The 23,016-nt window shown below is 41.8% G+C and overlaps 1 long non-coding RNA gene across 1 annotated transcript in view; it reads right to left on the reverse strand.

Moving 5' to 3' along the window:
• Window positions 1–13,570: 13,570 nt before the first annotated feature.
• The window catches only part of LOC120405760, a 192,608-nt gene continuing 183,162 nt past the window's right edge, over window positions 13,571–23,016 (reverse strand). The window contains exons 4-5 of the long non-coding RNA XR_005598834.1: window positions 16,946–17,056; window positions 13,571–13,892 (exon numbers count right to left, since the gene is read on the reverse strand). This is a non-coding gene — a long non-coding RNA (uncharacterized LOC120405760). The remainder of the gene's footprint in view (window positions 13,893–16,945; window positions 17,057–23,016) is intronic.

Below are 23,016 nucleotides of genomic sequence, written 5' to 3' on the forward strand. Positions count from 1 at the left end.
CTGGTAACAGACATGTACTGCCTTCAAGTTCAAGTGGCAGCTGAATAACTTAGTTTTCTGGTTGGGGGAAACCAAGGCACAGCAGAGCTTTTTGGTTTTTTTTTCTCCACAATGGTAACTGTTAAGATTTAGATAATGTTCCTCCTTTTTGACACATGATAGAATATCATTATATAAAGACTCAGGGCCAAAGTTGCTAAACCTGGCACAAGGAGATCCCCTTATTGACCAGTATCTTTTATATTATGTATGGCATTGGGTCCTCTTTGGCCAGTCCATTGAAGAGAGGTTGGGCCATTTTGAACCACCACAACTTGCTGCAAGTAGACCTGGTACCTTGATGTGCATCTGTAAGGGTCTATCCAGGAGAATCACTCCCTCACTCTCTTTTTAGTTTAATCAAGGAAAATTTTGAGGGCTTTCTAGGCTTCTTGTAATGGATTGAAGTCCAACATGAGTACTATGACCCACTTAAACTCCATACTTAAGCCTTATTTTGAGGACTTCAAATGGTACTTGGACTTAGGTCTGGCCTTCTGGTACCCAGTGTGCCTTATGCTCTGTTCTTTGTAGTGCATGACTCAACCATTTTTTAGAATACTTATGGAACAAAATTACCATTCACTTCAATTTCTTTTGTTGTATACTGATTGTTACTGATATCACTAATAATTCACTGAATTGTCTGTAAATGTCAATCTTTGGTCGTCAGAAAGCTTTAAACATTCTAATTCCTAATCTGATTGGCTGAGAAATTGACAAGTTATATTTTAGTGTCAATTATGATATCTGTGGTTCATCAATTTGAAAGGTAATGTCTGGGTTTCTTTTACTGGATGGTTACTCCCTCAGTATATTGATGCATAACCTAATATACTAATGTACTTTATTTGTAGAGTGCTTATGAGGATAGCAGCTAGGTGCTTATTTACAAAGTTAATCATAAATTGAATTATAATTTTGTTGGGAACACAGTTGTCTATGAAATAAGCTAGACCAAATACATACTTATTTGTTACTTCACTGTCATTTAAGGGCTGACATTTAGTTTCTGCCAATCTTTCTATTTTATAGCTAAAGTTTCCCCATTTCCTAGAGTATTTGCCTGCAATTTTGATGAGAGCAGTTTAAATGTGTTTGAGCAATATAGCAGCAGCTAAATATGCTAGATGGATCCATTGTTTTCCTTATCCAGCTGACATTTAGGATCCAAATCTTTCAGTAAAATTAGTCTCTGAATAACATGTTCTATATTACCTCATCCTGTTCTGCTCTCTGTTCTGCTTCCTGAAATCCTGCATAAGATACTTGTCTGTCAGTACAGGATTTCTTCATTGCCTGAAGAAGTTAGTCATATATTTTCTTTTGCCTGGAGGCTTCCTGAAATGGATAACTCAGGATTGCTCCAAGGTAAACTCATAGGCTTCATTGAAATGTAAGTTCTTTTCTCCCATTGTGATTATATAGGAATGTTTCACCTCCAAATAAAATCTGTACGCAGCATTCCCAGGATCTGTGGCACAGCTCTTCTACATGTAGGCAATGGTGGTAATATTAAAGATGCTTATACTCATCTCCTCATGCTGTGGAGTATGTGATGCATGCACACAGGGTTTTAACAGCTCTCAGAAAACTCAGGTAACAGCGTTTCCCAATCTGAAGGAAAGTGAGGGTGGGATTAGGCTCTGGATATTGTGGATAATTTTAAAAGCACTGCACACAGCCAGATTTAACTGCTCTCAATCAATCCAGGCTGAGCAGGGTTATGTGCATAAGGAACAAAGGTCAAAGTCAAAGACTCGGAACAACCAGCAGCAAAAGTAATATAAAAAAATAACTTTTTTTTTTGGCTGACTGAATATTTACCACAGAGCTGCAGGCATAAGAAATTCCAGCATGGGGTGTATTCACTGTGGGAACATTGGGATACTTTCTCTTGTAGCTGCCAAATTACAATGATGATGATATAATATTGTCAGCAGTATTTTCAATAAAAAAAAACTTGTTTGGACATGACTTTTTCTAGATTGTGTAGAGAAATGCAGGCTTCCAATAAATGGGATGCCCTTCCTCCAAAACTATGCTCTTAGAGTAGTCAGAATAAACTGACGAAAAGGAAAGAAAATCTTGGTTCCAATGGCAAACCTACTGAGTAAGTAAATGATAAATATGTAAAGTCTTACATGGATTAGTTACAGTTTTGGAAGGCAATGAAATTCATGAAGAGTCTGAAGCAGTGATGGGTAAATTCCAAACTTTTGTATAAATTAAAAAATGAAGATGTTAGAGCTGTTCCTTAACAAACAGTGAAATTTAATCAAGTCCAGTATATAGAAGACATCAGACCTAAAATGTCAAGTAGACGTTGGGTTTTTAGGAGGCCTTCAGAAACACTAAAGATGTAATACAAAAGATATTGGTTTGAGTTTATCTTCTTCTTCTTCTTAAATTGCATTTTCAGAATTTTTTGTTGGGAGGATGGGGGAGAAGGACTTCCAGAAAATGTTTCATATGCTTCTGCAAAGTTGTTTGGTAACTGTGCCCTCCTCTTGGGATCACTAAGCAAGTGTGAAATTTTGTTCTGATGTTATGCCATAAAGGCCACATTTTCAGTGGATGGGACCCCACTTGTACATGCATTTTGTGTATAGATCCCGGGTCCCTTTCTTTAAAAAGTTGTCCCATAATGCTGGTATCTTTATATGCTAGAGCTTTGGTGAGCAGGAGCTTGGGGGAACAATTTCATACTGATTCTAGCAAGAGTAGAGGACTATACAGTTCATGGATTGAGTAAACTTCATAATTTATAAATCCTGCTGGTTTCCAAATGTTCTGCACGTTCTAGTCTAGCCCTCTAATATCACTCTGAATAGAAGGTCAGATTGAATGTCAGGTGTTGACAAAGTACTGATTGTTTCCACTTTGCAAGCACCATAAATGTCAAGAGAGAAGCATTTCGCTGCCTTTCCTTATTAGGAAAAACAAATAGTGAATTTAATGCTTCTGAAAGGTATTGGCTTGACAGCATGGGAAACAGAATGCTTCAGTCTACTTACAAACCAGGTACATAATGGGCAGAAGCAATACAGCTTCCCCATGCTGCATTGACACTGTGTATCCAGCCTAACCTGGGGGACCACCTGCAGGGTTGAGAAGATGGTTCTTTTTCTCAGTGCCAGTTCAGATCTTTGGCTTGTCTGCAGATACTTCCAACAAAGAACTTTTGTGGTTTCTCTCTCCCGCACTCCCCATCATTCTATATTGTTTCATTTGCCAATCAGAATTAGCCCCCTTGAGCTTTAACTTTATCAAGCAAACTAATATTAATGCAATAATTGTTGTGTATTGCAACCTGTTATTTCCTCATTAATAGCTGATGTGTATGATTCAAACCCCATATGTTATTGAAACACAGTACATGTTCCCAATTAAGAATATCCTGCAGCGTTCTTGATCATCCTTAGCAATTAGCATATTGTTGGAGTTCATCCACAGGGTAAATGCTGTAACCTGACTGTGAGCTCTTGGTCATCAAGTGCTTTAATTTGTAGCTGTATCTTGTGCATGTAGCTGAAGAGATTTAGAGGAAAGCAAAATAAGAGTGGTGATAGAGCAATTGTCCTGAAAGACTGTGACTTTTAATTTGGGTCACTGGCATACTATTGTTTCTTTGACTTAATCAAAGGTAGAAAAAGGTTTCCACTGTTCCATAGGCATACGCATAGCAATTAAATTTGTTAAGATCTGAAACAGAGATAAGAGCCTACTTCATAAAATGCCTGCTCCCACCTTCATCTCCTCCCTCCTCCTCCTCCAAAAAAAGTACCTACATTTAAATACCCAGGAGATGACTACAAAGTAGTTGCATCAAGTTTTGTCTCGTTAGTGTTCAGCAAAACTGTGGTAGTGAGAAGGGAAATGAAGCAAAGAAATAATATGGAGCAGACACAATGGTGGCCCAAGTTTTGCACCATTGAGGGCTGTACTGGAAACCTCCCCAAAGCCTGAAGCTACACTAAATTTGCATAAATATTTACATAGAATTTTAATCTGTGATAAATAGGCATTTATTACTTTTTCTTTATGGAACAGTGTGTGCTTTAAAATTACTTTAAAATACAGATTAAATATACTTTGAGGACTGCAGGAAAAGCAGTCTGAATGGGAAGGCTGGTGCAGATTCTCTGAAACCAACTTCTTGCTAGCCAGCTTTATCTTTTAGATGGTCACACACATTATGAAATGCAGATTTGAATCTTTTGTGAGCATGATCTGATTTTCTCAGGCACATAATAGAAAAAGTCTGTTCACAAATATAAATGCTTCCCAAGAAGCTTGCACAAATAGCTGATGTCTTTTGTAACTCTGGTTATCTGTCACTCAATAGGCATTATCCAATATTTAGTTTTTTTCCTTATGGAGCCTTCAGCTGAAAATGGGCTGCAAACAGCTGGAATTTTTTTTAATCCATTTGAAAGTGTCTGAACCATTGGTTGAACAAATCTTGAATCATCTTGGTCTAGTCAGCACAGGGAAGACTGTCACACTCATTCTTTGAGTATTTGTTGGCAAGTCTGAATGTGGGAAAGAGTGCCACTGACACTTTCCATGAAAATATTTCCAGCTGCAAGCAAACGTCTCCTCTTCCCTTGGTTCTCCAACTCCTCTGGGCAATTTTTCCCCACAAGCAGCTGCAAACAAAGTTGTCCATGCCTCTCTGCTCTGAAGGCCCTTCCACTGCTTTGCAGCTTTATATGATAAGTACCCCACAAATTTTTTCTTGGCTGATGAGATTCAAGCAGTGTCTTCAGATGTACTGAGTGGAGTTCTGCACAAAGTGGCGAAGCTTGCTGAACTAGCTGAAGAATGACCCTTTTATTAGCTTTCACAGCTGATTCTATGAACTCTGATCTTCTCAGCCTCTTCTCTCCCTCCTGTACTTGTGCTAGTACGTTACTCCCTCAGAAAGATGAAGCTGGAGCAGCTCAGGAACTAATAGGTGTTTACCATCTCTCAGTAAAATTCTGTTACATTCAGTGATGGTAGATAAGCAAGTTAGCTAGATTTTTCTGTTAAATAGCTCACAATCTTGACATGTGAAGGGTCTTACTAAAGTCTCATGGTAAACACTCCACCAAGCTGAGAGATGGTTCACCTCAGAGCACTGTTGTCCCAGAATGTCTGCCTACAGTCCCAGGAAAACAACACTACATTGGTTCATGTCTGCAGGATTTTCCTCCCAGTGATAACGGCTACAAATTATTTTTGGAATTAAAGCTTAGTTTCTGCAGAAATTAAGTGACTGCTGCTGGTCTGAAGGAAACACTTGGGGTTCATGTGGCTGGTGACTATGAAGTGCCACTATGAATGACAATGAAGTTGTAGCATCAGGGAACAACTAAGAATAACTCTATGGCCCAAGATATGGAGAGACCCAAGTTCTAGTCCTTGCCCTATTGTCTATTTATTTATACTTGATGGAACAGCTCCAGCAGGACAGATTGAGAGACATTTGTTAGAATTTCCCAGAGACCGGTGGCTAGGGCACTCTCCTGTACTATGGGAGACCTATGTTCAAATCCCTTCTCCACATTAAGGCAGCAAGGGGAATTGTACATGAGTCTACCATGTCCCAGGTAAGTACAGGGCTAAAAGTGATAAGGGAGCTGTCATCCTCCTCTGCTACTACTACCAGTACTGGTGGGAAAAATCTATTTCAGGTCAATTCACTCACCCCAAAACATTTTTTTTCAATTTGCTGAATTTTTTCCACAGTTCTTTGATTCAGTTCAGGTTGAACCATATTTCTTAATTATTTATGAAATGGCCAGTGAACCATAAAATCAGTTAATTGCCCAGCTTTAACCAATAGCCATCCACCAAAACTGCCTCAGTGTTCCCAGACCAAGCCTCATCAGCACTTGCAACACTGTCTCTGATGCCATGCTACCATTGGTGGTGCAGGCTTTGGTGGCCAGATTCTTCTTTCTGTCAAAGTCTTCAAAAATTTGCTCCTGAAATCTGTGTGCAGTGTTGCATTCTCATGATTTTTATCATGTCTCTTATGATACATTTTTAATCTCTCTCACCCCAGTTCTTTCTTTTTCTTTCTTTTTTTCTTTATGAATCCTAGAGGCTCAAACACCAGAAGGCAAATAGAAAGAAACTAACATTTTATTTTTTTAAATATTGTATCATTTTAAAGCCAATCTCCTAATTTTGGGGGGACCTCACTCTTGATTTTTGGATGTTTGGCATTGACACTACTGTGTGTGCAATTCCTGTAAAAGTCCATCAAAGTTGTACACATATCTGAGGACAGAATTTGTTCCATAGTGTTTAATGCTTCCTTTTCTGACTCTATACTATTAGTTAACTAACACATGTTATTCAAAACTATACTGACAGCACTTACAAACAGAGGATTTAACAGCATGACTTGGTTCTATAGCTGAAGTAATCAATAACGAAGCAGCCAAACAATTTGTTTTATTAAGAACTTGGTCACACAGAATATTGGGAACAACAAAGTTAGTAGGTACTTAAAAAAATTCTAGGAATTTTAACAGAAAGTTGAAAATAATTAACACGAAACAATATCTTTTAAAATAACTTGCTATATAAGAACCTAATCCTGCAACATTTAAGCACATGAGCAACTTTAATCACCTGCATAGTCTCATTTAAGTCAATGGGACTCTTCAGGAGACTAAAGTTACTTGTGTGTATGCAGGATTAGCCTTAAAGCTACCATTTCTATCGTAAAAAAAAAAAAACCCTTTAAAAAAATATATAGTAGTAGGATCAGAGTCTAAGCCCAGTTGCACTAGTGTAAATTTAGAATAATTTTGACTTCAGTTTATTTTACTCACTGCCTGCCTCTCTCTTTAAATCTTAAACATATAAGAGTAGACAAAATATTATCTACTGGCAATAAACATTAGCTGCACTTCAAACAAATACATTGAAAACAGCCATTTATAACTGCTATATTTTATACATCTGTATGGTGTCTTTTTTTCTAATATGACATCTTCATATATCCCAGTACAATATGACACAAAAATGTGTGTTAAACCCAGGAATGGATGGTATAATCTGCTCTTGATCTTGGAAACTGATAGTTGCCTAGAACACTGAGAGAAGGTTTTTTCTGTGCCACTTGGGAGACTACAAAAGACATTAATTTTAAAAGTAGACTAGGGTAATTACCATTACATTTATGTTAGAGGTTAACGTTAGTGTTGTTTCCTCTATTGCCTTGTTTTACAGAATGTTATGCCCCACTGCTTTTATTAGATCCCAGCAATGGCTGAAATAACAGTGTTATTAACCTCTAACACTGCTGAAAAATTAGGCTTAAGAAAAACATAGGTACAGAGTAGGGCAGCTATGTTTCTTTTCTAGCTGTATGAAATGTAGTAGGACTTTGTAAATTTAATAGTCACTTCAATCATATTGATTATTATAAAATTTGAAACAGATTTTGAAGCCCAACTTTGAAGTCTTTACCCAAGCAAAACTTGCAATGAAGTGTCTAGAGGTTTAGCTAGAGTAAGGGACTACCAGAGAAGGCCTTATATTTTTACTGAACATGGGTAAAGTAATTTGGCTAAAATAAACACTGACTTGAGCCTTCCCCTCAGGGGCGGCTCTAGGAATCCCGCCGCCTCAAGCAGGGCGGTGCGCCGTGGGGCGCGCTCTGGCAGTCGCTGGTCCCGCGGCTCTGGGGGACCTCTTGCAGACGTGCCTGCGGAGGGTCCGCTGGTCCCGCGGCTCCGGTGGAGCATCCGCTGGCATGCCTGCGGGAGGTCCACCCGAGCCGCGGGACCAGCGAACCCTCCGCAGTCATGCCTGCGGGAAGTCCACTGGTCCCGTGGCTCTGGTGGACCTCCCGCAGGCATGACTGCGGAAGGTCCGCTGGAGCCGCCTGCCGCCCTGCCGGCAAAATGCCACCCCAAGCGCGCGCTTGGCGTGCTGGGGTCTGGAGCTGGCCCTGCTTCCCCTAAAACTTCAACCAAATTTAACTTGAACAATTTTTGAGGTCCAAAAAAATTTAGGTTATCCTTGGTTGTTTTTTTATATTTCTGTGCAGCTCTTCACTTCCTGGTTTCATACAAGACCTAGAGTAAAAAGTACTGAAATAGTTCAAGAAAAGTTGTTCATGTTGTAACTTGGGTCTGGCCAAAACCAAAATCGGAGTCTGGCCAAAATGTCACCAAAAATGGATCTTTTGAGACTTCCATAGCTGTAGTTTTGATTAAGAGACATATCCTATAATCCTTACTGAAAGAAAATTCTCAAGGATGTAATGAAAGGAAGGATGGCCTCGTCATTAAGGCAGTGGGAAATCTGGGTTCAATTCAAGACTTCCTTTGTGACCATGGCCATATTACTGACTGCTCTCTGTGCTTCAGTTCCTGAAATGTGGCTAATAATGCTTTCCTATACCACAGTGGCATTGTGAAGATAAATTCACTGATTGTGTGGCACTCAGATACTAAGCTGATTGAGCCATATAAGCACCTATATAAATGGATTTGTTTGAGTAAGGACTGCAGTAAGCCCATATGTAATATCAGCTAAAAGGTGCATAATCACATGATTAAGTTTGCAGATGACAAAAATTGGGAGAATGGTAAATAATTAAGAGGACAGGTCAGGTCACTGATTCAGAGAAAACCAGATTGCTCAGTAAACTGAGTGCAAGCAAACAATATGTGGCTTAAAACAGCTAAATGTAAATGTATACATCTAGGAACAAAGAATATAGGCTATACTTACAGGATGGAGGAGTCTATCTTGAGAAATAATTACTCTAAAAAAGATTTGGGGGTCATGGCAGATAATCAGCTGAACAGGAGCTTCAAGTGTGGAGCTGTGGCCAAAAGGGTTAATGTAATCCTGGAATGCATAAAAACAAGGGAATCTTGATTAGGAATAGAGAGGTTAATTAACCTCTATATTTGGCACTGGTGCGACCGTTGCCGGAATACTGTGTCCAGTTCTGGTGCCAACAATTCAAGAAAGATGTTGATAAACTGGAGAGGATTTAGAGAAGAGCCACAAGAACGATTAAGGGATTAGAAGACATGGCTATAGTGATAGCCTCCAAGAGTTCAATCTATTTAGCTTAACAAAGAGGAGGTTAAGGGGTGACTTGATTACAGTTTATAAGTACCTACATGGGGAACAAATATTTAATAATGGGCTATTCCAGGGTTCCTCAAACTTAATTGCACCACAACCCCCTTTTGACAACAAAAAATACTACAGGATCCCAGGAAGGGGGAACAAAGCCTGAGCCCTAATGCCCTGGTGGAGAAGGGGGAACCGAAGATTGAGGGCTTCAGCCCTGGGGGACGGGGATGGTAGTAACCTGAGCCCCACCGCCGAGGGCTGGAGCCCTCAGGCTTTGGCTTCAGCCCCAGGTGGTGGGGCTCGGACATTGGCTTCAGCCCCAGGCCCCAGCAAGTCTAACGCCAGCCCTGGTGACCCCATTAAAATGGGGTCCCAACCCACAGTTTGAGAACTGCTGAGCTATTCAATCTACCAGAGAGAGGTATAAGACAATCCAATGGCTGGAAGTTGAAGCTAGACCAATGCAGACTGGGAAGAAGGTGTACATTTTTCATTCTGAGAGTAATTAATCTTTGGAACAACTTATGAACGATTTGTGGTGGATTCTCCATCACTGATATTTTAAAATCAAGATTGGATTTTTTCTAAAAGATACGCTGCTCTAGGAATTATTTTGGGGAAGTTCTATGGCCTGTGTTATACAGGAGGTCAGATAAGATGATCACAATGATCCCTTCTAGCCTTGGAATCTATGAATCTGTGGAATCTATGGAAACTTAGAAACACATCAGTCTAATTTTTTTACCTGCTTTTAAGCTTTTTTTTTTAACCCAATTACAATTGAGATTATTTTAACTGAGTGATGAAAAAATATTTTCTTTGTTAGTTTTTACTTTGTACATTTGAAGGTACTCAGATTCACTGTTTTCCTTGTACAGTCGGACCCAGTTCAGGAAAGCACTTAAGCACCTGCTTAACTTTAAGCATGTGCATAAATCCCATTTACTTCAATGGGAATTAAGTATGTGCTTCAGTGCTGTCTTGTGTAATGCTGCTTTCTTGAATTGGAGCCTCACTGAGTTTCTCCTTTTCTCAATGAGTTTTCACCCAGCAACAAGGGGTGTGGATGTGGAGGAGAAAACATTTTAAAAATGTGTTTGAAAAACCACAGCCACTGGCAAGGAGACTTAGGTGCAGGTGTACATGAAACTATTTTAGTTAATTTAAAAAAACGCAATGATCAGTCTGGTGTCCCTGTAATATGATACCATCTCTTTCAAGGGATAGAATCTACATTTGCAGGGGAATTGAAATGATGCTCTGATGAGGTCTTTCCTATCTCTAATGACTACGAGGTTTTTTTTCCTTTTTCCTTGTTGGAACATTTTGAAAGATTATAACTAACTACGGCTGATAAGTGTATGTGTTTGAAATGAAAAATGTATTCTATATCCAGAATGCTTTTAAGGGAGACATTAAAGGGTTCTTTAAGGCTCTGGTACTATAATTTATTTGGGTAGCAATTGTATTTAGGATTTTCTTGAAATGTCATTTGTATAAACACATTTTATTGCTGTGCTTTCTTTAATATAGGAGAAATAAAAGAGTAAACACTGACAGTCTTTAAGCAGATAAAATATTCAAAGTGAACCAACTAATCCACTTTCAGAATATTCATTCATTCTTAACTACATCTTCAATGCTTCATTAAGTATTTTTCCGCCAATAAATTACCCTTCAACATTGCTGTCTGAAAGCGTAGTCAGTATCCAAAACAAGCCTGTCATTAACGCACACTTTTTCAAACAAAAGAAAAGGAAGGCAGCAAATCTGAATGGTGGAAGTTGCTTGGTTCCCTTATTCTAAACACATTAGTACACTGTATTTCCCCACTTATATAGGCTTTTGTTTGGTGAGCATGTGACTGTTTAAATGCCCCAGCGGGGTATCCAGAGACTGCAAAAAAAGGAAAAATTGTTTGGAACAATTTGCATTAGTTCAAGGGCAATGTTAAGCATTTTACAGCTGGTTTATTGCTATTCTTGTGCTGTTTAAGCTGTCTTTCATGTCAAAAGTCTTTTCCTGCTTACAAATCATCAGGAAGAATTCCGGCCACCATGCTGTTCGCCTAAGCTCCTCCAGAGATTCTGGCCCTTTGATCACAGATATCGTTTGCAATCGAGTTAAAAATAGGGGGCTGCTGAGATAAGCTGGGGTTCTGAGAGTAGAACAGCCTTCCTTTTTCTTTCTGACTTTGTTTCCTTCTTTTCTAGTATGGGAACACATAATCTCAGCACAGAAGGAGCAGTGTTGAAGGATAAGAGATGTGTTTAAAGGAATGGGAAAGTCATTAAAAGAATCCAGTTTCTTAAAAGTGTTGTTCATCTTTCCAAGAACCTGAAGTTCAAAAGGAGACTGCAGACCAGAGCCTTGGTAAACAGAATTAACAAGTACTTAACTTCCTCAGTCTTCAGATAGATTATAGTTACTGCGTAGTTTCAGCATCCCCTGCTATTAAATGAAAAATAACTTTGTTTTCTATCCATTCTTCAAAAACTCCTTTAAAACGAAGGGCTCAATCCAATGTTCACTGAATTCAATTGAAAGATTCTCATTGACTTCAGTGGGCATAGGATCAGGCCCTAAGTGAGCGGTTGCGTTCAGAGGGGAATGAATCTCCATAACAACACACTAACTTCGCTGCAGAGAATGCAGCAAAGGCAAATTCATTTAAGTAGTCTTGGCGGGTGTCTACTGTATACAGCCATCACAATCATGTAAACAGATTATTATGCTGCAAGTGAGGGAAGTGAATGTCATGAAAGATAAAGAATATATTCTTTTCTGTTTGTTTCTATATTTCTCCCTGGAGATGCTGCACAATGTAGGTTTTCAAATTACAATAGTAGACTGACATGGAGAGGTATGCATAAACTGAGGATAATCAAAATATGGAATGAATAATGAAGTATTGTATTTTAAACAGTGTCCAAAATGTCCAAAATTATATAGCATATTGTTAGTGTATTTAAATGTTATTTTAGAGAAACACTGCTCTACAATTTGCAGGCCTTTTGAGAATATATAAATATACAACAAGAATATGAATACACTGACATAGTCAGGGTCTTATGATACTTTGAGATTCAAATAGCAAGTGATTGAAATTTGGCTTTATTTATGCACTTATGTACCTGACAGTAGTTACCGTATTTACCTGATTAAGGATTCCCTGGGATGTGCCCATCCTCCAAAAGAGGCAATTTTTAAATCCGTCTCTTGTGTTTGTAATCATAATACCTGTAGTTACTCAATTAGTAAATTCCTTATTTCAGTTAATTAAAAAGGCCCAATGTATATTAACACTTCTCCAGATATATTGCATGTAGAGAAAACAAAGTATTTATGCCAAACGTATGTAAAACAAGTACTATAATATAATTAACAAGGAGAGAATAATATGTATTACAACTTAATATAAAACATAATACAGTAAATGCTAATAACAAGTACTCATAAATCTATATTGTATGTGATGTCAGACTACTCATCAAATTCAGTCCTTATATGGTTAATAACAATTATACTGTTCTTTTTCTAATTAGGCTTGAGTCACTTCTGTAACTCGCAATTGCTGGGCTATTAAATATGTGTGAGGAAGCATCCTAACTGCTTGATGTTAAAACAACATTTATGGCAAACTAGACTGCTCTTGAGGCAAAGTTTTGAAATACCTTTCACACATCTGTATTCCAACCAGGTGCTGACAACACACTGGAAAAACTACTTCATGTAATATCCTTTTCAGTAAGGAAGAAGAACAGTCTAATTTAAAAAAAATAAAATGAAGGATTGCGTTATGTCTTGGGAAGTCATAATCTGTCACCTGAATAAAGTGAATTACTAAATCTGGCTAGAGGTCTGCAACTACTGAGGACATCATTACCATCCTAAACCCCAGTCCTGCAAACACTTATGCATTTGCTTAACTTCAAAGCTTGTTTTGTGGTTAAATACATGCTTACTTGCAGATCTGACACAGTGGAAGTAATGTTTTAGAAGTAATTATCTACTATTTCAGGTGAGACCCAGAACTCTGAATTCAAACTGCTGGCAAGTTATCAAGCCTTACAGTTCACCTTTGAAAATGGGACAGGCAATGGATTATTAATTATTACAAAATAAATCTTCTCTATGGTAATTTTAAAAGCGGCTATTTAAATTGGACTAGCTTATACATTACTGAATAGAAGTTTAAATGGTTTTCTAGCATCGGCACTCTCAGTACTGGCTGATGCACAGAAAGAACATGGATACTCCTAGCAGGACAGAAGCTTCTCCTTATAGAAAACCTTTCTTCTACTTCTAATTAGATTTTTTTTTGGTATGTTTTAAAAAAAAAAAGTAAAATATTTTTCTGTGTTTTCTTCCTTAAGTTTTTATCCTAATCTCCTCCATATTGCAAAGCTATATCTAGTGACATCCATAGCAGTACTGCCATTATTTCTTTTAATATACTGGAAAAAATAAAGACACATGCAAAACTGGACTAAATTTCCTGCTGATTTCTCCCCCAAGGAGGGAAGATACAGGAAGGGACGGGAAAACCTCTGAAGAGAATGGACTATCCATTTGCACAGATGTCTGGAAAATCAGTTTCCTCGCAAGCTACGATAAGACTTCTGAAGAAATCATTATATTACTTTTTAGTCCCTTGGTCCCAGGAGTTGCTGGTGCAACCATACATTGCTAGCCAAGGGTTTTGTATCTTAAATCTCTTCTTAGTGTCCAGGTGTTTATTAGATCCATTTCTGTGAAGAAACACACAGATGTATACATGTAAGAATTTTTGTGGTTTCAATTTTTTACAGTGATTAAGAAATGCAGGTATTAATGGGAGCTGTCAAATAATATGAAACACAATTTACTTTTCTTCTGGCATCAAATATAGCCTGTTTCTACAGTAAGGAAGTGTAACTAGCCGGGGGAAAAAGAGTTGGCATCTGTGTCCAACAGCCCAGACACTGAGAAAATGGGATACTTAGCCTTTCCTTCTTTCCCTTTTCAGGGGAAATATAAATCAGATCCCAACCTATTAAAGCTCTAATACTGTTTTAAAATCTGTTTTTTTTTAAAATGCATCTTAGAAACCTATTACATAGAAAACAGTCACATGGAATTTTTGTTCCTTTAATGGGGCTTATTTCAAGGATGTAGGTTTTTAAAGATTAAAAATATAGTTAACAGCACTTTATTATTTGACCTTTAAATTTCTATCTTTTTTTATTTGTTGTCATATCTTATCGGTAATGTGTATTTCCTGTCTACTTGCATGATGCTCAATAGATTTGAGGAAAATAAAATTGATTTTTTTGTACATTTTTAATTATGTGGATTAATGGCAAACAGATGGCAAAAATCTTTTTCAATATTAGAAATACAAATTGTATTAGGTTTGATTGGTCAAGGTAAGTCAGATGAAATTGCCTGATACAAATTAAGACGGAATAAGAGCTGGACCCGAGGAGAACATATAGGGAGAGTAGATTGGGACACAGAGCCTGAGGGTGAGTGGAGGGATAGAAACTGTCCTTGGAGGCTGGTGAGGAGGAGTGAAACTGGAAGTGGGAGCTGGGAATGGGGAAGATGCGAGAGAACTGGGACTGGAACCCAGGAGACAGCTCTTATGAGTACATGAGTGAGGGGAGAAAATTGGGACTAGTTGGTTAAGCAGACTGGAACAGGGAGCCAAGGGACTCTGATTTTGGACAAGGATCTCAGGGGTGGAGAGTAGGGTTGAGAGCGCCAAGAAGGATAGTGAATGTGAGATGGGTGTTTGGAAACCATATCGGGGGGGAGAAAGACAAATCAGACAAGGTGCTGGAGGGGAAGGGGGCTGAGGCTGACTGTGCTTGGGGTGGGGGAGTAGAGTGAGTCGGTGTGGCTCCCCTCCTGTCCAGCAGAGGGAGCTCCCTCCCAGACACCCAAGTGGGCGGAGCTACCTCCACCTGTCCCCGCCCCCCGGAAGTCAAGGGGCGGGACAGGACGTAGAAAAGCCGGCAGCCAGAGCTCAGTCAGAGGCCAGCCACCGCCGAGAGCAGACGTGCTGGCGGGAGCTCCTGACTGGGAACCCTCCCGGGCCCGAGGCGACTGGCCGGAGCTCCCTCGCGCCCGGTACGACGAGGAACCCCTGGAGCTTCCCCGTGACTGGTACCCAGATAGGCCGCTGGAACTCCCCCGCGCCCGGTACGAAGAGGAGCTGCCGGAGCTTCCCCGTCCCTGCTGCTACCCGGAGGAGCCGCCTGACCGCGCCGGGTTGGACTTCCCGGAGGACCTGCCACCAAGCCCTGGTCCTGAGGAGCCTATGCAGGTAGACTGGCCTGCATCTGGTGCGACCCACGAGGTAGGCCCTGAGGGGGATATGGACAGTAGCCCGGGGGTAGCCGACCCCTGTCCGGCTACAGAAGCCGAGGTCCCGATGTCAGTGTGTTGCGGTCAGGACCCCACTGACCAGCGGCAGTGATAGCCGCTGCTAGGGCCCCGGGCTGGGACACAGTGGAGTGGGCGGGCCTGTGTCCCCCCTGCCACCCCACTCACGGGTGGCAGTTTTCCCCCTCACCCAGGTGCAAGGACCTGGGCCTATACGCCTACTATTGAACTGTGTTGCTGCTCAGCCCCTGCTTCCAAGGGCCTGAGCCTATTGAACTGTTTTGCTGCTCAGCCCCTGCTTCCAAGGGCCTGAGCCTATTGAACTGTTTGGCTGCTCAGCCCCTGCTTCCAAGGGCCTGAGCCTATTGAACTGTTTGGCTGCTCAGCCCCTGCTTCCAAGGGCCTGAGCCTATTGAACTGTTTGGCTGCTCAGCCCCTGCTTCCTAGGGCCTGAGCCTAGTGAACTGTTTTGCTGCTCAGCCCCTGCTTCCAAGGGCCTGAGCTTCTTGAACTATTGTACTGCTCAGCCCCCGCTTCAGAGGGCCTAAGCTTGTTATACCGTTTTCTGCTACACTGCCCACGGTGACAGCGGACGCGTAAGGAGTCGGTGTGGCTCCCCTCCTGCCCCAGGAGGGTCGAGCCCCGGCGCAACCGACTACAGGGAGGTTGAGACTGTAAAAGGAGTTGGAGGTGGGGGGTGGGGGGTGAAACTAGGATTTGTTGGGCAAGGAGAGGGACAGGTCTGAGAAGCCAGAGGAGTTGAGACTGGGACTGGCTAGGTGAGGAGAATGGGACTGAGACAAGGAGCCAAAGGAAGAGAACAGACACTTCTGGGACAGGGACAGGTTGGAGGAGATGGGGCAAAGAGAGTCTAGCTTGGGGAAAATGGACAATCTTTGCCAATTTCAGCACTCCATCTTTCAGAGCCTTGAATGGAACACAATTCTTGAGTCTCACCATTACTCCGTTTTCAGCAGATAGCTGTGAAACCCTTTGGCAAAGTGCCCCATCTCGCTCTAATGCTGGTCTACACAGAGGACGTGTCTAAACTTGTGGCGACATGTAGGGTCTGGGTAGCTACATGCTACAATGAAAAGCAGGCTGCGTCCACACTGTGGTGTGTAGCTACACGTGGGAGTGAAAAGCTTGGACTGGAGGAGGCAGCGGGGAAAGGCTTCAGCGGTGAGGAACTGCCAGAGCCTTTTCCCCACTGCCAGAGCCTTTCACTGCCACATGGAAAGTCTCTAGTAGTGGAGAATCAGTGGGACATTACATCCCCAAGTTTCTGATATGTCTGTATTCTGCTTGCCTAAGCAGTGCCTCACTGTCTACACTGCTATTTATACCCATGCTAGTTGCGCATGCAGTGATTTTACACATTGCTGTAAGTGTAGACATATGCAGAGAAAGACAACATAGTACTATCATGGCTTACTCTATTAGGTCAAGTGCCAGAGGTCTGTGTGGTAGATTTTAATAATTCCAACTCTGTTGATGAACCATATGGGTGTCACGTGATGACATTGCGCTGAATGAGTCAGGGATCCTGTAAAAAAAAAATGTGATCATGTAATTAAAGACTGTACGATAATGCATACACACATGAGGGCTGCATTCAGGTTGTATGGTTACCTTAATTCTGGCATTTCCTAACTTTTGCATACTTTATTTTGGAACCTTAATGTTCTCTTAACGTAGTTTTTGTTTGATATATTTTGTATATTGCACAGAGACTTGGGCAGTATGTATTTATGTTAATACTTGTTTATATAACACAGACACACCTACGTAGGGCTCATAATTCGTTTTTTTTTCCCTTTGCTTTTTTCATCTGTGTAGGACCTGAGCATGCTTTGAAAACAATGGCTGTTTTAGGTGCACAAAGAATGCAGGACTGGACTCATATTTTGTAACAACTTTTCTTTGCTGATCTAGAAGATGAATTTTGAGGATCAGTTATTTGTTTATTTCATGATATAAAATGCCTCAATCAGTCATTTAGGGCTAAGTCTGCTTGCCTTGCTCACACAAGTAGTCTTACTGAAGTCAAGGGATCTTACTCACTTGAGTAAGGTGAGAAAGATTTAGGCCATAGTGTGTGGATAATTATTAAATGTGCGTGCTTACTAATGTAGTAAATATTAGTGTGGTTAACATGATAGCCCGTGTAAACAATACAGTCTTTATTATCTTAATACTGGCATATAAAAATGCACACAACTCCCTCCAGTAACAAAGGTTTGCTTTAACTGAGAACAAAATCTGGAAAAGTTCTTGTTGAGGATATGTCTTCATATAAAATGTTTTATTGGGCACCCTTGGGTAGGAAGTCCTGAGCCATACGGATTGCTTAAACCTCAGCCTCTGAAATCATAATTGGGTGTGTGGGTGAGCCTGTGATTAGAATGAGAGAGAGAGCTCATTCTGTTTTTAAAGTAATTTTGCTGCTTCAATGAGCTTTGACCTGTGCTAGGTGAGACGATTTGCCAATTTACAGTGGTGGTGATGGTCAGAATATTTTTGCAAAATTAGGTCTTTGTAGAAGTGACCCAGATGTTATTTGAGCGAAGTTTGTCCTGGAGTAGACAGAGATAGTGTGCCCAAAGTCAACTAAATAACCCACTTAAACATGCATTATCTCTGAGACATGAGCAGAGACACGGTCATTGGTTTTTTCCTGGTACTGAGTATAGTTATGTTAAATATGGGCCTGAGGGGAGCCCACTGTTTTGGGCTGAAGTTTATTATTAGGTGAGGAAATTAGTGGACACCTCCAGCTGCCATTAATCAGCCATGGAGTCTGGCTGGAGCCAAGTGAGAGGTCTGTGGGTGGATTCCGCCGAATGGTAGGGAAATACAACGAGACAGAGACAAATGTTTTCCAGCCTAGCAGCACTAAACTCTGCCCTTTCACAGTCCTTAACATGCATGTTCAAATTGATTTAGTCTGTTTACCCCCTCAGCTTAACCATCTATTTCCCTTGAAGACTGACAGTTTTATGTGTCGCTACCATGTTATTATGTGTTGCTGTTCTGCCAGTAGCTATAGATTCCAGAAACGTTTACTTGCAGACATAAAGAGGGTAGGGGGTGGGGGAAGGTCAGGCCATTTAATTCTTTTTTACAGGGGGCAAAACATGTTGAGCATAGCACCAATTCTTTCTTTCTCTCTCTCTCTCTCCTTTGTCAACACATTCCATGTAAAGGCCTTAAATAAACTTGCATGTTTGAGAAACACATTTGTCAGGTGATGTAAGTGTCTGGCTTATTCCTCTTCCTGTTTGGTTTACAAACATGACATTCCTTCACGGCTCTGGAATGCCGACTGAAAGTCTGCTGTAGATGTGTGCCACTCAAGCAAAAATGAATACAGGTAGAAAATCGTAGGGTTGGGCTGACTTGTAAACACACTTTAAGTGCATCGTCTCTTCTCAGCAGTAGGAACAATACATCTAGGATGTGAAAGAAACTGAACTATTTTATTTTTAAATATTACGCTAATTCACAAAATGGGGATCAACTAGAAAAATCAGACATCCTTTATCAGTTTCTATGACATCAGTCAGACACCAGTCCATTCCAAGAAACCTATATTTAAAGGGTTAGATTCCAGTACCTTCTTCACACTCAATAGCACCTTGTTCGTGTACATGTCGCATAAGGTGGTATTCTGTGTCAGTGGAGTGTCAGAATCTGTCCCAAGTCAGGGAAAGATCAGATCTGGAAGTCTTTTGTCTAGGACGATCTCAGTCTCTGCACTCAGGGGAGGCTCTAGGCACCATCAAAACAAGCAGGTGTTTGGGCCCGCAAATTACCAGGGGGCAGCATAATGCTGGGGCCCCAGCTCCAACCTGAGACAATGTCCAGGGCTGGATTCTTACCGCCCTGTTGTTCTCTGACTGGGTGCCACCGGGGCTGTGCGGCGGGGCAGGGGGAGCCAGCTCAGTGGAGAGCATGTCCCTGCCGCTCTCCCAGGGGCAGTGGCCAGCCCCCCTCAGGCAGGAGCTGGTAGTGTGGCTCTTCCCCGGTCATGGAGCGCAGGGGGTGGCGGTGGAACATTGCGGCTGGGCGGGCCACTCCTCCAGCGCTGGCTGCGGGCTCCTCCTCGGCTTGTCCCTGCCTCCGCCGCCTCCTCCCCCCTGCACTGCCTCCTGCCTGGGGAGGGGAGGGAAGGGGAGCGGCAGCCCAGGCTGAGCTGAACTCGTGCCGCTGCACAGGCCGAGCCTGCGGCTGGCTCAAGGGGGTCCCGGGGAGCGGGAGGACCGGACACGCTGCCCTGCGATCACCAGCCGATGGCTGCTTTGCCCCTGGCCCTGGCAGCCAAACCCCGCAGCCGCTCCAGCTTGCTCCGTGTGAGAGCTACAGGTGGTGTCCCCCACCCAGCTGGCTCTGTCTCCGGCCACGCCGCAGGGTGACCGCCCGGGACTCTGGGGTGTTGCTGAGGCTGCCCCAAGCCAGGCCCCCCGGGGTCCGCTGCCCCTCCAGCCACGGGGGCCCTAGGCCACCGTGGGAGCCAGGCCACAGCCCTGCTCTGAGCCTCTTCCCTTCCCTGAGCTGCATAGCAAGACGTGGGACCGTGGGCAGGGCTGCTACAGTCATTTCAGACTGGGATTGGTGCCGGGGGAATGGAGGTGATTGTGCCCTGGCTGGAGGGACCGGCAGCCTCCTCCCTGCACCCCCAACGCCCGCTGCTTGCTCCTGCCGGCACAGGGCTGCAATGCCCAGCTCTGGAGGGCAGCGCCAAGCCCCCGGGCGTGTTCGCATGGAAGGAGAGACAGGAGGCAGAGCTGTTTGGTGTCTCCCACGCAGCTCCAGGCCTGGGTACTCGGCAGCGACAGCCAGGCTGGGTAGCCTGCCAGCAGCGAGACTTGGTCCGACCCGCACGGACCACATGAGCCCTGGGGTTGGTGCTGACGTCCTGCCTATGCCAAGGCCTCTGGTGCAGGGGCAACCCTAGCTCTGCCCAGGCAGACACAGCCCAGCTCACTCCTTGGCTGGCCCAGTGAGTAAATGAGCACACTAGTGGGAAATTGTTTTACTTCGCTAACTACAAATTTTCTGTTTCATTTTTTTTTAATTTTAAACAGTCAAAAACAAGACAAAACAAACAAAAACCATTGAAAAGTGCAAACGTGTAAAAACCAAAAAAAAAGGGGGGGGGGCGGCCAAATTTTTTTTGCTTGGGGCGGCAAAAAACCTAAAGCCGGCCCTGTCTGCACTTGTTTTGTATTGGAATTAAAAAGCTGCTTCTTGTTTCACTTGAATACAAAAAGCTACAAAGCCCAAAATAATGAAAGTAAATGTTTTTTTAAAGGGTAACCTGAAAGGGACGAAACAGAAATAGAAGAGCTAATTTGAGCAGTCTGATAATTAGACTAGAACTACAGGGCTCACTCATAGTCCAGCTGCTTAATTCTCAAGTTCAGAGCTGAGCTATGGAGTATCCTGTTTTACCCCTTTTCCCCATCACACTTTGAGCACCGGCTGCAGCTGCTATCAGCTGATTCTAGTTTTGGAGGCTGTTGCTGCTGGTCTGAACTCTGTGCATTCTGTAAAACCACATGAAGACTGATTCATATGGTTTCAAGAAGAGTCTAAAATTATCGATCATATTTTGTTTTGCCTTGTGTACATGTAGAATATGGCATAGTTCTATGAATAGTTGCATCAAAGTTACATAGCAATGGTAACAACACTCTGCAACAAAGGATTGCCAGTTCATAATGGGGTTTGGTTTGGCTGCTTCTTGCATTGCATAACTTCATTGCTATCAAATCATAACATGCTTAGAGATAGAAATTTGAGTAAAAAAGTACATACGTCTGCAAAATTCAGACTGCTATACTGAAGTTGGTATGCTAACACAGCAGTGTGCCCAAGGTCCCAGGTACACTGTGGCAAGCAAATCCCAACTCTTCTGCAATGTAGTGGAGCAGATAACTGGAAATCCTGCAGTATCTTAGGGAAATTGTACATAACTGAATGTTTTTAATTATTTAAATGGATAGTTGAATAATACAAGCAGTAGAGTAGCTATGGACCACAGAGCTGTGAAGATGGATTGGCATCCTTAGAGACATTTCCTGCCTCCATAGCATAGGGACTCTCCCTTAAGATTCCCCAAATCTACAGGGCTTGCAGACAGAGTCTCAGCACTCTGTGTGTCCCCCAAATCCGCTCTCATCTAAGGGGATAATCATTTGCAAACTCTGTAAAGTGAGTCTCACAGGTTTCCTTGGCATCTCTTCTTGTGGGAGTCCCCAAATGAGAGGACCATGTTACAATCTCTATGAATTCCATATTCAGTAGTATCACAGAAAGCTAGGGCACTAATTATTTTCTATATGATTTCATTTACCCACTCAGATCTCTGGAAAGTCAATAAGGAATTAAGGAGTCTACAGGCATGTTTAAATAAGAAATCTCTAAAACACTTTAACAATTAAGTTTTTCAGGCCTCTTTATTATCCCAGAAAAACTGAAAGTGTGCACTTGTACATTGTGTAAAAAATTAGCTGTCTTATAAAGATTCCAGTTATTAAGATTGTAGTGGAATCATTTCATACAAAATGTTACACTATTACAGGGTGTTTTCAGCATGGCAGATGGTCTGCTTTTTAAAAAAAATTACATATATATATATATATAAAGCCAGTGGCACAACTGAGCAGCATTAAGGGTCACATTTCCAAAAACTAGCACCTAAATTTGCTCCTAATTTTTTCCATGAACCATTCCTCCCTGCAAAAAAGTATGCATGCAAATACTACTGCAAATTTAGACGGTTGATTAAAGCCCCTTTGAAAATTTGGTATTAAGTGACTAAAATATTATACTCAGAGCCTGAGGCTTAGTCAGGCTTAAATTCTGCCTCCTTTTTTCCACCTGAGTATGGGCATAGTTGATGTAATTTGTACATCTAAATAACTGCACCCAGAAATTCAGCATGTAGATGTCTAGTGATATCAGTTAAACCTGGTATTGCACAAAGAGAATGATGCCTTTTTTGAAATCTGCCCACATGTATGTGCAATGTGACTTTGTAAAATAGACATATGCAAGCCCTCTAGAGAAGCAGATGTAAGGATTCAGTATCACATCTATACCATATGAACCATATACCAGTTCCTCCTCCTTGCAAGGAGAAGAAGAAAACAAGATAATGTCCTAAAGGAGATTTCAGATGTCAGAATTTCTGATGCTCAGATATTTGATCATAGTTCAGCCTAATTTGAATTCCCCAAATCCCCAGTCCTGTTCCTTTTCCCGTTTTTCTGTTGCCAATGATTGTGGGGAAACTAATAGTCTCCATAAAACAGTTCTTGCTTTCAGACAAAATAATAGTAAGACTCAAATTTCATTTCAAAGAAATCACAGTGCTCACGTAGTGGCACCAGTTTCTAAGGTGAGTCCTTCATGTGGAACAGGATTCTCTATACCAGTGCTCTTCACTATTTTTGAAGTGGGGGCCACTTTGGCAAAAGACCTTCAATGTGAGAGCCACAT

Source organism: Mauremys reevesii, linkage group 5 (genome assembly GCF_016161935.1).
Source record: "Mauremys reevesii isolate NIE-2019 linkage group 5, ASM1616193v1, whole genome shotgun sequence".
NCBI lineage: Eukaryota > Metazoa > Chordata > Testudines > Geoemydidae > Mauremys > Mauremys reevesii.